Genomic DNA, 12425 nt, shown 5'->3' on the forward strand with positions numbered 1-12425 from the left:
GGCAACAATATATGCTAGTTATTGTTGCTTGATTGATCTAGAGCAATGACATAGAGCAAACCATGGTGCAAGTGGTCACCGACGTCGAGGCTCGAAAATTTTTTAAGGCTAAGGCTATAGAGGTTGCCAAGATCACTACCCCATTCCCAACTGCTGCCATCGAGGGCGAACCTATTCTCCCAGTTGACTCCTAGGCCTTGGTGGCCTTTACCCTTTTTTTTATCCTTTTATAGATTCTACTCAAGCCTGTTGAGCACACTTTTTGGGTCAGTTTTGCCCGACCTATTTTGTAACAACAACTCTTAGTAATGAAAAACTTCGCACATCACTATAGGGGCCTCTAGGATCTTTTTTCGGATTACCTCAAGTAGCTCAGGTTGGGCCTCATATTTGGATGATATTGATCCATCTTCAGCTCAACTCGCACTCGGGCGGAGAACATAGGGATCCCCCATGGGGGTTCCCAAGTGACCTAGGTCGGGCTTTGCCAACCTCATGCTCGAATGAGGTCGATCCGTCTCTGGCTTGACTTGTGCTCGAATGAGGAGCTTAGGGATCTTGTTTAGGGGTACCAGGTTGTGGTTTCGTCCACCTCATGCTTAGATGAGGCTAGTCCATCTCCAGCTTGACTCATGCTCGTGCGAGGAGCTTAAGCATCCCACTTTAGGGTATCTTAAGTAGCCTAAGTTGGGCTTTACCAACTTCATTTTCGGATGAGGCTGATCCATCTTTGGCTCAACTCATGCTTGAGTGAGGAGCTTAGGGATCCCGCTCGGGGGTATCCCAAGTGATCAGGTTCGACTTCATCAATCTCGTGCTCAAATGAGGCCAGCCTGTCTCTGACTCGACTCATGCTTGGGTGAGGAGCTTAGGGATTCAGCTTAAGGAGCTTGGAGATCCGACTTGAGGAGCTTAGAGATCTGACTTGAGGGTATCCCAAGTGGGGTAGGTCTAGCTTTTTTGACCCCATGCTTAGATGAGGCCGATCTGTCTTCTACTTGACTCATGCTCAGGTGAAGAGTTTAGGAATCCCATTCGAGGGTATCCCAAGTGATCCAGGTCAAACTTCATCGACCTTATGCTAGGATGAGGCCGGCTGATCTCCAGCTTGACTCATGCTTGGGCAAGGAGCTTAAGGATCCTACTCGAGATATCCCAAGTGACACAGGTCAAGCTTTGTTAAACTTATGCTCGGATGAGGTCGGCCCATCTTTGGCTCGACTTGCACTTGAGCAAGGAGCTTAGGGATCTCATTTAGAGGTATCCTAAGTGACCTATGTCGGGCTTGGTCGACCTTATGCTTGGACGAGGCCGGCCTGACTTTTGCTCAACTAACGCTGGAGTGAGGAGCTTAAGGATCCTGCTCGAGGGTATCCTAAGTGACCTGGGTCAAGCTTTGGAAACATCGTGCTTGGATATGACCGGTCCGTCTTCAACTTGACTCAACTCATGCTCAGATGAGGACCATAGGGATCCCGCTTGGGGGTATCCCAAGTTCGAGCTTCGCTGATTGATTACTATCGTAGGTGGTCAAGAATAAAAGTCAACTCAAACTATATAAATAGGGTGAGTCAGAAATGTATCCAGGGAGATATAGGGCAATTATTTTATGAAGAAGTAATAAAAGAGAATTGATTATAGAAGAATTTAAAAATAAAATAGTTAGAATTAAATTACAAGTGTAAAGTAACTTGTGAACGAAAGCAAGTTAGAGAGATAATCCAGAAATTTCAAATCTATGTTGCAAAATAGATTTTATTTTCTTCTTTTTTTATGTTGCAATATTAATACTTGTGATTAGGATGTTAGTATAGTTTATCTCTGAGAGGTACGGACTGTATCCGTAGATCACGGCTCATCCATTTGGAGTATAAACAATCTAAGTCTAATTACAAAGTATAAGATTTAATTTAACATACTAAGATCTATCTTTTCTAAACATGTACTGTATCCTGAGATCACGGCACGTCTGTAGAATATATAGGCCATGCAGGCTAGATTAATACCACAAAAAAATAAAAAGATATGAAATAGAAGCATAATTTTATTGCATAAAAATTAAATATAAAAAAAATAAAAATATATTTACAGACTTCGTTGTATTCCTGAGTTAGAGGTATCTAGCCATGCATAGAGATCTTCGCTCTTCTTCCATATTCTCCCTTTTTCTCTCCCCTAAACAAATACTAGAATAAATAAAAAATATAAAAGACTATTGCCATTTGCACTGTTACCTGCTTTCTTGCTTTCGCTCTCTCTCTATTCTGTCCTCTGTTATTGTCCACAGTGCCTTCTTTTATAGCCTTCAGCGCTCCTGAGTCATGCCCGTATCCAACCTCCTATCTCTTCATGGAATACTATCCATCACAAGACTCATTGCCGCATCAGAACTCCCGAAATCGCATCCCAAGCGCATCCCTCCCTGAACTTCTTTTTTGGCCATCGGATCATCATCTAATGCCCCATATCATGCTGCAAACAATCTCAAAACAAATCAAAATCAATATTGGCCGTTGGATCTTGCTTGATCTTCATTTTTGATCATCAGATGACGCACTGAAGATGCTTCTGTTTAGTTCTCAGCCGGCGACTGCTATGGACCGTCCGATCAAGCCTTGAATCACTGCCCATCATTCGATAGTGCAAAATTCAGTCTGCTCCACTCATGCATCGTGATAAAGAATCGAGAAAACTATTCTCATGAGCCGTATGAAGACTCGATGCACGCTGGTCTATGGACTGACTGTGAACCAATCATTGTTCCTACAAGCTGCCATGGGCTGAAATGCAAATTATTTTCTGTGAACCACCGTGGACTGAGCAGTTAATTAGGCTGGGCTTCTTTTGATTTTTGGGCTACTTTTGGTCTTTTTGAGCTGATTTTTTAGGATACTTTGAATCTCCTTAGAGAGTATGTTTTGAGTCTGGTTTGCTTCTAATTTTTTTTCTTTAAATCTACAAATCGAGCTCTTTGTATTGGTAATCATCTTTTCTATAAAATACAAGTAAAAGTATCAATTTTTAAGGAATAAAAATTAATTAATGGATATTTTGATACTTCTTTTGGGATATTTAATGTATTCATCACACCCTCCCAACTTGAGCTTTTCTCATCCTCGAGTAAAGGACAGAATTAGTGTTAGATACCGTCATACTCTGAAATGGATATTTTATCAAGTAATTTTCTAAATAGTCCATTGATATTTAGAAGAATATTATTGAGATAGGTCATAAGGGTATTAATACTCACTGATGTGGTGGTTAAATGAAGAACAAGAATTGTTTCCAAGCCTATTCTAGATCAATTCTTACTTTCATATCTAAATTGTCTGCTTTAATACAAGCAAGTACAAAGTAACTCTTATTTCTCCTCTTTTTTTTTTTCTTGTTCTCTTCTTCTTTTTTTTTTTAAAGAGCATCTTCACATTGCCCACTTTTTGATGTGAATATCAATGTTTCCTGAGGCAAAGAGGTTTGGTTACTCGATGGGAGACCAATATTGAGAACTTATCTCCTTTTTTTATATATTTTATGAAGAAATATATAGATACTTGTACTTATAAAAAGGAGACTCTTCTTTGATATTAGTAGAGAGAGTTAGAAATGCTAGAATGATTTTTGTTCTAAATTTAACCATTTATTAGGTTTTCTTAATACTTGATCTCTTGGTATCTCAAGAATTTTTTAGATGAACATCAACTGTTGTTTTAAAATTTATTTGAATCAACTCAAATCTAGGGTAATAGTGTGCCTAAACACTAAATACTCACTTATTCGAGGATTTTAATTTTTTTTTAATATTACTGCTCTTCAGCCCCCAACTTTATTTCTATTATCCTTAATAGAGTAAGAAAAATAAAATAGAGATATGTAAATAAAATAAAGAGAGATACCACTTGACTAAGTATACTTGTTCATTGATAGGTGCTTCCATGCAGAGCAGTCTATTATTTCTAAAAAAATAAAAATCACTAAAGCAAATGTTAGAAAAAAAATAAAAAATTTGAGTTACTTTTCAAAAAGTATTAAATTTAAAGTCTTCAACCGGATTAAATCCTTGAGACAGAATTAGTCAGTATAAATAGGCTCCTGGAGAACTATGGCCTCCTCCACAACTTTAGTAGGCAACTCCAAGAATGGTTTCAATCATTGTCAATTAACTTTAAAAATGGCACTATTACTTAGATTCTCGATCTCTGCAGCTTCATGTGAGAAAACTTCTTTTACTATAAAGGGCTCCATCCATCTAGATCTAAATTTTTCAAAAAATAAATATAGCCTAGAGTTATACAAAAAAACTTTTTAATCAGGTAAAAATGATTTTCTAAGGATTGCTGAAATACTTTAGTTCATTCTTTATATATCTTAGCATTTTCATATGCCTCATTCTTGATTTCTTTTAGTTCATGAATTTATATTTTTTTATCTTGTCCAGCCTCGTCTAGATCCATGTTCAACTTTTTGATGGCCCATATAGTCCTATGTTCAAGCTCGACTAGCAAGTGATATGCTTTACCAAACACAAGCCTATAAGAAGATATTTTTAAATTAGTTTTGAAGGCAGTACGATATGTTCAAAGAGCATCTAATAGCTTCAATGACCAATCTTTTCTATTTGTGCTCATAGTTTTCTCTAGAATTTATTTGATTTGATGATTTAAAACTTTGACTTGCCTACTAGTCTGTGGATGATGAAGTGTGGCTAATTTATGGGTGATGTTATACTTTTTCATCAGGGATGCAAAAAGATCGATTGCAAAAATATATTTTCTGATCACTTATGATGGCTTTAGAAATATCAAAATGAGAGATGATATTTTTTTTAAAAATTTGATAATAATTTTACTATTATTTAACCTATATGGCATAGCCTCTACCCATTTGGATACATAATCAACAGCCACCAAGATATATTCATTTTCAAAAGATTTTGAAAATGGTCTCATGAAATCGATTCTCCATAAATCAAAAATCTCAACAACTAGGATTGGATTTAATGGCATCATGTCTCTTTTTGTGATCCATCCTACTTGTTGACACTTAGCGTAGCTTTTGCAGCACTCATGTGCATCCTTAAATAGATTGGGTCAATAGAATCTATATTGGAGAACTTTTGCGGCAGTCTTTTTGGATCCAAAATGGTCACCACAGGCTTGGTCGTGATAAAAGGATAAGATGCTTTTGATCTCATGGTTCAAGACATATCTTCTGATGATTTGATCAAGATATTGTTTAAACAGATATGGATCGTCTCAAATAAAATACTTTACTTAGATAAAGAATTTATGTTTGTTCTGAGTAATCCAGTGAGAGGAAATCCTATCAGTGGCTAGGTAATTAATAATATCAGCACACCACGGTTCTACAGTCATGGACATAAGTTGATCATCAGAAAAAGATTCTTCAATTGATCATTTGTTAGAAGGTGCATCTGTCAATCGGGATAGGTGATTAGCTACTATATTTTTGGTTTCCTTTTTATTTTTTATTTCTAAATCAAATTTTTAAAGAAGCAAAATTCATCGGATCAGACATGCCTTGGCATCTTTCTTTGAAAGGAGGTATTTAATGACTGAGTGATCAGTGTACACAATGACGTGTGACCTAACCAAAGAAGATATAAATTTTTTTAGAGCAAAGATGAGAGTCAAGAACTCTTTTTTAGTTATGGAGTAATTAAGTTGTGCATCATTAAGGATCATACTGGCATAGTAAATGACTCATGGTAGCTTATCGATTCTCTATCCTCGAATAACTCTAATGGCATGATCAAATACATCACACATGAGTTCGAAGGGTTGAGTCTTATCAGGTGGGTGAATGATGGGTGCAGATGTCAGTGCTCTTTTAAGATGCTCAAATAACTCAAAACACTCGAAAGTGAAGTCAAATTTTACTTCTTTAGCAAGAAGATTGTTCAATGATCGAGCTAACTTGCTAAAATTCTTGAGGAACCTCTTATAGAATCAAGCATATCCTAAAAATAAGTGAATTTTCTTGACTGATTTGGGTGGTGGAAGATTTATAATCAGGTCGACTTTAGCTTTGTCCACTTCAATGTCCTTCTTTGAGATAACATGACCAAGTATTATATCTTTTTTGACCATAAATTGATATTTTTTAAATTAAGCACTAAGTGTTTCTCTTTACACCTTTTTAAGACAGTCTTAAGTGATGTAGGCACTTAGAGAAGGTGGAGCCAAAGATGAAAAAATAGTCCATAAATATTTTTAAAAATCTCTCGATTATATCAGAAAAGATGCTGATCATGCACCTTTGGAAAGTATATAGAGTATTACATAAGTCAAAGGGCATGCGTCTATAGGCAAAAGTTCCATATGGATAGGTAAACGTAGTCTTCTCTTGATTCTCTAGTACTGTAAGAATCTGATTGTAGCCAGAATATCCATCAAAAAAACTAATAGAACTCGTATTCGACTAATCTCTCCAATATCTAGACTATGAATAGTAGAAAAAAATGGTCTTTTCTTGTAGCCGCATTCAATTTTCTATAATCAATACAGACTCTCTATCCAGTTTGGACTCTGGTTGGTACTAACTTCATGTTGGACCACTGTTACTTCTGACTTTTTAGGCACTACTTGAATTAGGCTAATCAATGAACTATCTAAAATGGGATAGATAATTCCATTATCTAGTAACTTGAGAATCTTTATCTTCACCACCTCCTTCATAGCTAGGTTAAGCTTCCTTTGGGGGTCTCTAATTGACTTGACTTCCTCTCCTTAATGAATTCGATGTTGGACAATTGAAGGGTTGATCCCTTTGATGTCAGCCATGGTCCAACCTATGACTTCTTGATTCTCTCTGAGGATAGCTAAAAATTTCTTCTTTTGGGTTTGATCTAGATCTGATATGATGATTACGGACAAAATTTTTGATTGACCTAGATATATATATTTGAGGTGTTAAGAGAGTGTTTTGAGTTCTAGTTTTGGTGCTTCATCAATTGATGGTTTGGGTATTGGTTCCTCCATTCTTACAAGTGGTTCGACAGGCAGTTACTATTGTGGATGAATTCTTTGGTCACTGGATGTGAAACTTTCATAAGCAATTTTAGATTCTTGATCTAACTAGAGATTACAGCCAAAATCTTCTTCTTGCAGATCAATGGGCTCATAAATCTTATTCTGGATCAGGTTTACGTCAACGAGTTGGTCCTTTTTATTTTCAAGATTGAAAATATTAAGATCAATGAACATGTTTCCAAATAAGAGCTTCATGAGTCCATTACGTTAATTGATCAGGGCATTGGTGGTTGTTAAGAATGGTCTTCTTAAGATGAATGGAATGTGACCTTTTAGATTAGATACTGGTTCAGTCTCGAGGATCACAAAATCCATAAGGTAAATAAAATTATCGATCTTCATTAGCACATCCTCCACAACTCCCTTAGGTACCCTCACTGATCGATCTATCAATTGCAATGTGATTTCTGTAGGCTTTAATTCTCGTATCCCGAGTTTTTCATAGATCGAATAAGGTAAGATATTCACACTAGCCCTCAAGTCTAACAAGACCCTATCGATGATGGTTTTCTCAATGACACAAAAAATTATAGGAGACCTTGGATCTTTGTACTTGACCGGCATGCAGTTTGAAAGGTATGAGCTCACGCTAGCTGCCATGAAGACTTTCTTGAAAATATTAGTGGTCTTTGTCTTTGTGCATAGGTCTTTGAGAAATTTGGGATATATGAAAACTTGTTGGATCATATCTAGCGAGGGATATTTACTTTCACTTGTTTAAACATCTCTAAAATTTGATCTATATGGGCTGAGTATTTGGACCTAAGTTTATTTGAAAAAAGAGCTACAGGATTGATGGGTGATATCTCATCAACCTCTGTTGATTCGGACTCCTCAGACTTGATCTGATCGGTCAATTGCTCATGAGAAGGTTCAGACAGTGGGTCATCTTGATCTTCAGGTACACTAACATGATTATCTGTTTATCTTCTAGACTTTAAGGTATGAATTGTATTTAATTGATTGATCTAGACTCTTTGTTATGGTCCTTGATTGTTTTGGATCCTGGGGTTAGCCTTGGGCTGACTCGGTAGTTTATCTTTTTTCTTTCATTCACAGCCATGGCTAATTGACCTAACTGCATCTCTAAATGGGCAATAGCCTGGGTATTGAAAGTTAAAAGCTGACCCATGATTTGTATGAAGTTATCTAGTATAGCATTGGTGTTAGCAGTTGATTTCGTCTGAACTTTTAGACTCTTTTCTAGCACACTGAGTTTTTTTTCATTATTATTGTAGCCTGATGGGTTGTTTACTGTAGGATTGGGCCTTGGGTTTGGCTGGTTGATATTGGGACCATCTGTATTAGGACTTTGTGATCAAAAAAATTTGGATGGTTCTTCCATCCTAGATTGTAGGTTAGCGTATAGGGATCATTAATAGGTCTCTGATAGGCTGTGTTCACCTGTGTATAATCATTTTCAGTTTGGGTCATGAGGTAGGAACACTCTTCTATTACATGATTTGAGTCACCGCGTCCATTGCATATGGGTGCAGACACTTGGTTCACTTGATTTACAGGGGCATGTCCTTTGAGTTTTAGGGCCTCTATCCTATGGATCAAAGATGCAAATTTAGCCTCTTCAGCTAGAGAAGGTTGAACTTGATGTACTCCTCCTCTTGAAAGTGAGAGTCTTTCAGGTTTCATAGTTATCTTTCATTATAAGCTCTTATCTGTTAGATCCTCCAGAAATTGCAAGGCTTCTATAGGCTCTTTGTTCATGAACTGCCCTGACATATTGATTCTAACATTATTCTGGAGTTTGGATCTAGTCTCTCATAGATAATTTGATACAGTCTCTAAGTTTCTATTCTATGGTGTGGGCATTGACTCAAAAGATTCTTAAAGTGATTGAAGCACTTTCAAAAAGACTCATCAGATAATTGATAAAATTGATTAATTTCATTCTTAAATTTGGTAGTCTTATGGTGTGGGCAAAATTTCTTCAAGAACACTTTAACAAAACCCTTCCATGATACCGTGGATTATTTTGGAAGACTGTATAACCACTTTTTAGCAGTGTCCTTGAAGGCAAAATTGATGAGCCTAAGTTTTATAGCATTCTCAATGAGCTGTTGGAGCCGCATCGTGGTGCATACTTCCTCAAATTTTCTCATTAAAATATATGTATCCTCAATTCTGATGAATTTGAGAAGTATGTTTATGATCTGGGGTTTAATTTCAAAATTGACATCGATTTGTGGCAGTTGGATACACGAGGATTGGGCTGATCTAACTGGATAGCAAAGGTCTTTCAGGCCCTGAGGTTCATGTTTGAGTTTACCATAGTGGGCTTGGAAGGGTTTGGATCTATTCTCACTAACCGACCAGATGCTCTTTTTCAAGTTATAATTTTTTAGAATTTTTTTAATAATAGAAGAGAGAAGATAAAGGAGAGATAGATGAGAAGAAAATTCTAAAAATGAGCCCTAAGGAGTCCTAAATCTAGAGACGATAGAGAAGAATGCTTTAATTAGGTTTAAATTATGGGTTAGTAATCAAGTTAAATAATCAATCCTAGCTAAGGGTTATCCTAGATCTAGACAGTTTCTAACTACTAAGGTTATCTTTGAGCCCTTCAAGTAAAGGCCAGATAACTGTAAGATTGGTCCCCCCTGCTGTTTTCTTTAGACACTAATTAAAATTGATCAGATAAGTGAACGAAATCAATTAAATAATCATCTTTCTTTAGGATCTTATCTCTCAACCATTTTTCTTGACACCAGTTAAATTGACTAATCCTAATCCAGACTAACTCTTAGGGTCTCTTGTCTTATTGAGCTCGAGAGTCCTTAGAGGCCAACATCTAATTGATTTTAAATTAAGATTTAAGTTAATACAAAATACAAGATTATAATTTATGGGCCAAGAAAGGATGATAAAATCTTCATCTTATCTTGTTTAGGGTTTGTGCCCTTAAGATGTGTTATGAAGATGCTATGCAAGAGACAAGAATTCCAAGCAAGTAGAAAGTTTTTAATTTTTTAATTTTTAATTTATTTATTTTTATGCTAACAAGAATAAAAGATAATTTAGAAAATAAAGCAACTAAAATGAAGTAATAATAATTAAAGAGGTTAATTAAGAAAGCAAATAGGACTAAAGAAAGTTATTTTTTTCAAAAAAAATAATCATACCTAGATCTCCGACAACGACGTCAAAATTTGATCGCTATCATAAGCAGTTAAGAATAAAAATCAACTCAATCTATATAGATAGGATGAGCCAGGATCGTATCTATGGAGATCTAGGATAATTATTTTATGAAGAAGTAATAAAAGAGAATTGATTGTGAAAGAATTTAAAAATAAAACAGCAAGAATTAAATTAAAAGTGTAAAGTAATTTGTAAATAAAAGTAAGTCAGAAAGATAATTCAAAAATTTTGAATCTACCATGCAAAATAAATTTATTTTTTTTATTTTATAATATTAATACTTGTGATTAGGATATTAGTATAGTTTATCTCTGAGAGGTACAGACCATATTTGTAGATCACGACTTGTCTGTTTGAAGTATAAACTATTTAAGTCTAATTATAAGATATAAGATTTAATCTAACATGCTATAATCTTTCTCTCCTAGGTACGTATCGTATCTCAAGATCATGGCACGTCTGTAGAGAGTATAGGCCATACAGACTAGATTAATACCTCAGAAAAATAAAAAGATATGAAATAGAAGCATAATTTTATTACATAAAAATTAAATATAAAAAAAATAAAAATTTATTTACAGACTTCATCGTATTTTTGAGTTAGAAGTATCTAGCCGTGCATAGAGATCTTCAGCTCTTCTTCTATATTCTTCCTTTTTCTCTCCCCTAAACAAATACTAGAATAAATAAAAAATATAGAAGACTGTTGCTACTTGCACTGTTGCATATTTCCCTGCTTCCACTCTCTTTCTCTATTCTGTCCTCTGTTATTGTCTGCAGTGCCTCCTTTTTATAGCCTTCAGCACTCCCGAGTCATACCCGTATCCAACCTCCTATCTCTTTACGGAATACTACCCATCACAAGACTCATTGCCACATCAGAACTCTCGAAATCATGTCCCAAGCACGTCCCTACGTGAACTTTTTTTCTGGCCATCAGATCATCGTCCAACACCCCATATCATGCTGCAAACAATCTCAAAACAAATCGAAATTAATACTGGCCATTGGATCTTGCTTGATCTTCGTTTTTGACCATTGGATGGTGCACTAAAGATGCTTCTATTTAGTTCTCAATCGGTAACTGCTATGGACCATCCGATCAAGCCTTGAATTACTGCCCACTGTCTGATAGTGCAAAACTCAGCCTGCTCTGCTTATGCATCATGATAAAAATAAAAAAAACTATTCTCGTGAGCCACGTGAAGATCCGATGCATGCCGGTCTATGGACAGATTGTGAATCGATCGTTGTTTCTGTGAGCCACCATGGACCGAAGTGCAAATTATTTTCTATGAACCGTCGTGGATCGAGCAATTAATTGGGTTGGGCTTCTTCTAATTTTTGGGCTGATTTTGGCTTTTTTGAGCTGATTTTTGGGGATACTTTGAATTTTCTTTCAGGATCCATTTTGAGTCTGATTTACTCTCCATTTTTTTTTAATCTACAAATCAATCTCTTTGTATTGACAATCATCTTTTCTACAAAACACAAGTAAAAGCATCAATTCTTAAGGAATAAAGGTCAATTAGTGGATATTTTGATACTTCTTTTAAGATATTTAATGTACTTATACTGACCTCATGCTCAAATGAGGCTGGCCTGCTTTTGGCTTAACTCACACTTAATGAGAAGCTTAGGGATCCTGCTCGAGGGTATCCCAAGTGATCCAGATCAGATTTTGCCGACCTCATGCGTAGACAGGGCCAGCCATCTTTGGCTCGACTCACACTACTCGGGCAAGGAGGGGTTCTTCTTGCTCTTGCCATTCTCAGATCAGGAGAGGCTTGGCTTCGGCTTGACTTCAATGAATCCAACTTGTGAGTTTTTTGAATTTCATATTCGGGGAACCAGAGTCCCATCTAAATGCCAAAGTTAATGAGTTCTGAGTCGCACCACCTTGTCAATCTGATACAGGCTTTTCTAGCTCGGTGACAACTTTTCTCATTCTCTTTGGCTCAGTTACAGCTCCTGGTCAGTCTGTCGACCTACCCCCAAAGATAGTATTGATGATGCTCGTAGTAGATCTATTCTCAGAATTTCCTTTAGATTGTCTGTGTTCAATTTGGGCATCATTTTGGTTCGGCCATGCATCCACATATTGCCTGAGCCGACATCGTTTGATGAGTGCCTCGATCTTATTGCAGAGTCGCACTCCTCGATACTGTGGCTATGGTCATGATGGTACTAGCGGTTTCGAGGAGGCATTCTGACCTGGTT

This window comes from Elaeis guineensis, chromosome 8 (genome assembly GCF_000442705.2).
Source record: "Elaeis guineensis isolate ETL-2024a chromosome 8, EG11, whole genome shotgun sequence".
Lineage (NCBI taxonomy): Eukaryota > Viridiplantae > Streptophyta > Magnoliopsida > Arecales > Arecaceae > Elaeis > Elaeis guineensis.